General features: G+C 32.5%; 1 long non-coding RNA gene across 1 annotated transcript; it reads right to left on the bottom strand.

Moving 5' to 3' along the window:
* On the bottom strand, positions 1-1,047 carry LOC149490485 (uncharacterized). The gene is made up of 2 exons (XR_016316864.1): positions 978-1,047; positions 1-577 (listed from the first exon to the last, which is right to left on the bottom strand). It is a non-coding gene; the product is annotated as an uncharacterized LOC149490485 (long non-coding RNA).
* Between the last annotated feature and the right edge of the window lie 5,341 nt (positions 1,048-6,388).

Here is a 6,388-nt window from a genome sequence, read left to right as displayed (position 1 = left end):
TCATGGTCTATAAATAATAACGACATATATTTTTAACAGTATTTATATTATAATATTACTGGTCAACTTACATGAATAATTATCATCTTTATAGGTACATACCATTTTAATTGGTAGAGAATGATAGTTTTAAATAATGCTTGATAACTTTTGATCTCATACTACGATTTTTTAATTAAAATGAGTGCTACATACATTAAAACATCGTTTTGGTTACTCAAGCTTCAGTCTAAAACTTTTCAATATTCCAAAGGGAGAGTTGCATCGCTAGTGTTGATGTGTGGTAACGATATTACAGTTCTCAGAAATTCGTATGTCTTTCAGGAGCTGTACTTACGGTTACTAATGGTTTCATGGTGGTTAATTATAATATAATTAAAATTACTTTAACAGTTGAGACGCAGTAACAAGAATGTGGTAAATAAAAAGGTACAGCACTTTTCAAAAGGTATTTTTTTTCTGGACCGTAATCCTCAGGCTTAAAATGCAAACTGCATATTCTGGCATGTTGATAAATTTTACCCTTGATAGGCACTATGGACAGCCATTTATTTCTTTTTATTTCATTTTTGGAAAGCTGAAATACGTAAAACAAAAAAATATTAGGTTAAAAAGTATAAATTTCAATGTAAAAAAGAACAAACCACAATATGTGAGTGCAATACCGATGTCGTGTGTTGTTTCATTACTAGTATAAAATTTTTTAAAATGGTGTTCTAAATGTTCATCATAATATTGTTTAGCAATATATTATCGTCGCTATCCGTAAAAACCCATTATCATGGTTACCTTACTTGTTAAATTTGTTTGTTGAAAACTTGTGGAAAAATGATGAAAGTATTAGGAAAAGAACTTATTTAACATGATTGCTTAGTAAAATGATGATAAATTTGACGATTTTTGCCATTAAAATGATTCTAAACAGGTAAATGCATGAGTATTGAGGAATATTGTAAATAACGTAAATATACACTTGCCTGTGAAATTATAGGCCAGAATTTGGTGTCCAAAAACTTCTGCAATTTTTCACAATGCAATACATTATTAATATTCGGAAAATACACACACCGGCACAATTAGCGGAACACAAACCGATGTGCGAGAACATCGTCTGGGATTTGAACGAATGGCAGCAGGTTCTCTTTACTGATGAGTGCAGAGTTCTTTTAAAACAGATCGATGGGAGACAGCGAATATGGAAACACAAAGGAGAACGCCACATACAGTCTAATTTTGAACACACAGTGGCTTATGGTGGCGGCTTGATTATGGTTTGGGGAGGGATATGTTTGGGAGCTCGCACGGAGTTAGTGATAGTCACAGGAGGGACCATGACAGCAGATCGATACATCAGAGACATTTTAGAAGAACATGTTGTACCATTTGCCCCATTTATTGGTGACGACTTTATTCTAATGCAAGATAATGCTCGTACTCATAGAGCACAATCGGTACAGGCATATCTGAGCCACGTAGGTATACCGGTGATGCAGTGGCCAGCAAATTCCCCCAATATGAATCCAATAGAGCATGTCTGGGACTTGCTAAAAAGAAGGGTTAAATCCAGAATGCCAGCCCCCAACAATCTGAATGAACTTGAAAACGCATTACTTGAGAAGTGGGAGCGGTTGCCTCAAGAAATCATCGATAACATAATCTGTAGCATGCCCACACGAATGAAAACCGTAATCAGAGCAAGAGGGGGAAACACTCGATATTAATTTTGCTTTAATTTTATTGTTAAATCATTTAATGCATACTTTTTTTATTTTTTGTGATGGTTCATAATTATCCAAAAATTTCACTTATTTCAAATTTCTTTATTTTTTCAATAAAAAATAACGAAGTCTTTTCAAAGTCGTTGTTAAAAGATGTTAATCAATTTGTTAGTTTGTGTCTAATTACATTTTCGTCAAAAATATGCGTTATTATCTCATAGTCTCACTTTTTTTTCTGTTCCGCTAATTGTGCCGGTGTGTATATTTATTAAATACGCAACAATATTAACTTAAATATTCGAAGCGACGCAATTTTTTTGACACTTATGCCATATTGTCAAAGTGAGAGTTGCTACAATTTTATTATGGTAACTACCCATAATCAGGGAATATCGCTTTTTAATAATTGGTTCAGATACTTATTTTATTTAGCATAAATAATAATTGTCTCATCCAACAATGCTTCTGAATGACGTTGTTGGCAATTTATCAACAAACTCATGTACAAAAACTAAACTTTTGCACAGAATATTACAGCATACATAGTCTAGCCTACATAGCATAGCCTTGGGAAAACTTCGTATTAACAGTGGCAATACCAAGTTAGGTGTGAAAGTGATAGAACACAACAATTTTCTTGTTACACGTCAAATGTTCATACCGAAATCTCCAGTGTATAAGATATAAGCTTCTTGGGTATCGCAATCAAACTTATTGTGTCAAGATGAAATATAGCTCAATTTAAAGTCACAGTGCTAGTAATTTTAGACATGATTAAAGTTTTTATGTAAATAAGCCGCAGTTCGCGACAGTAAAAATAAAACAATAGACAATAAAAATAATTCAACACTTCAAAAATAAAATATTTTATCGAGTTTAAACTAATTAACATTTTATTACATGGGTAATATTTTAATTTACAAGACAAATGTGAAAAGTAAACTGTAATAAATACTGTTACTATTTGCATTATACATTTTTTTTAATCAGCAATTATTTAAAAGTCTGCAAATCATTTTACCGAATTAAATTGAAAATAGTTGCGTCGTAATTGTTATCGTATTTTCAACTAGCGGTCCACCCCGGCTTCGCCCGTGGTACATATTTCGCAATAAAAGGTAGCCTATGTTCTTTCTCAAGGTCTAAAGACTATCTGTGCCAAATTTCATCAAAATCGGTCCAGTAGTTTATGCGTGAAAACCATACATACATACATACACACAAACCTTTCCTCTTTATAATATTAGTATAGATTACCTAGTACCTATAGATATACGAGAGCAGCAACACTGCAAGCAATATTGCAAGAGAGATAGATATATGTTTCAAAACATAAACTTTTACTTTTATTTCTATTTATTCGCTATAATTACAACTAAATAGTAATAAATATGATCATTATAAATACAAATATGAATTAACAATAAAACAATATCACGAACACATGGTCATACATTTTTCAAAACAAAAACTTTTACTTTTATTTAAGTAAATTTATCCGGAATAATTAAGACTTAATACTGATACATAAGATCATTATAAATACAATTAGTAATTAACAATATTACAAATACCTACGTGGCACAACTAAAATTTTACCGATACCACCCGTGGTCATTCTCCAAAATTATTTTTTATATAATATTAGGTAAACGATGAACGAGAAATGAAAAGTGAACTCCGGTCTAAAACAATGAATGTAATATAATAAAAATATTCGCAATTTGTATGAATAAATTCAAAGTTACTGCGCGTGATGCGTAAGCTCAGAAATGCAGCATCAGTATTCGAAGCATTGAGCGTAAACCGTCAATGAAGCGGCACGGTGTGCCGTGTGTGGTGTGGCGCCCTCCTATAGCACTGATTGAGCCGCGACAAGTTAAACCATTTGAAACAATTTAATAGAGATCAAAAATTGAGGACCCCACAACGCCCGTACTAACTTTTGAAGTTTTTCCCTCGCTAAAGGGATTAACGGTAAGCGGGCGCTTTGGGGATATAATATGAGATTCCGGGAATTTTTCCTATAAAAATGACATGGAAGTTTGTAGATTTGTATTTAAGTTGATTCTTAATAAAAAAGTAATAGATTCGAGTGATTTGTGCGTATTTGCTTGAAAAAATTGTTATTTATTTAATTAACCATAACAATTTATAACTCAATTAGTATGTTTTGATTTCAAATTTACTAAAAAATATTACCTACTTCTGTTATTTTATCACTAACAGAATCACATTTAAAAATTAGGCACTTTCAGTATTACATTTCAAGAACTCACAAAAGAAAGAAAACAGGAAAAATAGTTAAACACTATAATATCCGTATAGGATAAGAGGAATATCCATAGAGGAGGATTTATAAAATAAATTTCTATGGTTCCATTTTGTTCAAATAATAACATGATATTTTTATCATTAAATTCCCTACTTCAGTTCCCAAATCTATTTCACTTCCTTGCTGGAAGGTTATCAACGTAAATTTCTGCAGATTTCGAGCTACATTCTTCGTCTTGAAATCAATATTATCTTTATAGAACAATGCATAAGGTTCAAGTTTAGCGTTAGCCTTCTCTTTGAAACTATGGAATATGTATGGCGGCTTACATGTCGGATTGCGCAATGATAGGATCAGAGCTCATTGGAGCATGTCCCAGTAATAGCTCAAAAAGATTCCATACGTCGTTAAGTGTGACTAATGTAACGAAATAATTATTAGAAATGAAATTATAGAAATTGGTAGATAGTTGTAAATGAAATAATTTCAAATCTCTCGGCAGTTTGATTAGAACGGATTTCAATAGATCAGAATTTAAGAAACTTGAACTATAGACAGGATAGCCATTTACTATGCCATGTGCAATGTAGTATTGTTTTATTTTAAAACTCAAATGCATGTAGAAGTCTTAAGATTATTTCCAAGTATAACGAAGCGGAACATCTTCCCCAATCGGCTCATCCGATAAGTACAACCGACCGGAACGATGTTCCCCATTCCCATCAATCGCACTATTGATTGTCACTGCAAACTTATTGCATCCATTTAAATGTAAAAACTCACGTGTATCTAGCGAATAAAAACCATAACTTTAAAGATAGTATCATCCTACATCCGATACTTTTTATGGCATTGTATCTACTCCGCCTTTATTATTTTCACCGATTTTTTGCTATTATTAACTTTATGGATACAAAAGAAAAGTTTTAAACATTTTCAATAATGGATCTCGATTAAAGTACGAATGCAAGCATTGTCACAATATAAATATAATTATTATTTGCATTGCTGCTCTACATTTTTTAATGTTTCATTCATCAAATGTAGGAAAACTTCTCGATGGAAATTTTCTTCATTCGAAACTAGAGAATGTATTCCATATTTTATAGATGTGTTAATACAATAAAAATATAGAAAACACATTGAAATATATACATATATGAATACAACATATTATTATTTTATTCAAAAGTACTCTTTGGTGCAACCATTCAAACAATGCGTTTATCGTCATCAAAGTGTCGTATAGCAAATATCAGCAATTTGCTCGAGTTTCCTGTTGCATGCTTCGATGTTTACCCGCTATCCCGGGTCGATATCATTCGTAGAAATGTTTCAATTAAACAGATACTGTAATTTTATAATAATCATAATAATCATACATCGTGTGAGCGTGGTATGTAAAATGACTGTCTATTGAACAGCTAAATTCAAACGGGGATATAAATATCCCTATTGAAGTCAATAATATCAACGTATATCTATGTATATTATTCTTATTCATAACTATTGAAGTAAAATAATCCTAAGATGAAATTGATAACCTTCGTTTGATTAAATTTGAAGAAAATCCCTATCTCCGTCTATGCGGCATTTATAATGACCGTCTTTGATAGAGCTCAATCCTTTTCAAGGGGCGGGTTTATATTTCGCTCGAGATGATCGCTATAACGCTTAAAAGGAATTATATTTTTATAGTACAACACAAACACAATCATGACTAATCGGATATCGGCAAATGGGCGGTCATTTAGCCGAACGATCGGTACGGGAATGTCTCGGTGACTATCTAAAGTATTGAGATAATGTGTGCGGGGTCGAAGTCTCCCGGGCATGGCAGGGGCAGCGAGGAATAATGTAAGTGTCCGGGGCGACATTTGCACCGAACTGCCGCCGACCTCCACCTCTTACTTATGCGGTTTTTAATATTTTTATTGTAATGGTTTTGGTCAAACACGATAAAAATATATGGATTTTTCATATGTTTCATACAAGAATGAAAGTCTGAAATATGATTTATGACGCGCAACTTTAAAACTCTATAAAAACTTATTGCTCGTTTACATTTATTTGTGTCTTTATGATATAACACTAAGAAAAACATATGTACTAAGTAAATGATAATCCATACTAATATTATAAATGCGAAAGTAACTCTGTCTGTCTGTCTGTTACTCAATCACGCCTAAACTACTGAACCAATTTGCATGAAATTTGGTATGGAGATATTTTGATACCCGAGAAAGGACATAGGCTACCTTTTATTGCGAAATATGTACCACGGGCGAAGCCGGGGCTGACCTCTAGTATATAATATGTTTTTCCGGTCCCTAAATACTAATACTGTTGTCGTTCTAACCCAGTTGCTTTAATGAGGAAAAGCTCTCACTTTAAG

The sequence above is a fragment of the Colias philodice genome, chromosome 2 (assembly GCF_061535455.1).
Source record: "Colias philodice isolate Cphi_HAF_F1 chromosome 2, ilColPhil1 Martin Lab GWU primary, whole genome shotgun sequence".
In the NCBI taxonomy this organism is placed as follows: Eukaryota; Metazoa; Arthropoda; class Insecta; order Lepidoptera; family Pieridae; genus Colias; species Colias philodice.
This window is presented reverse-complemented; position numbering and strand designations above follow the sequence as displayed.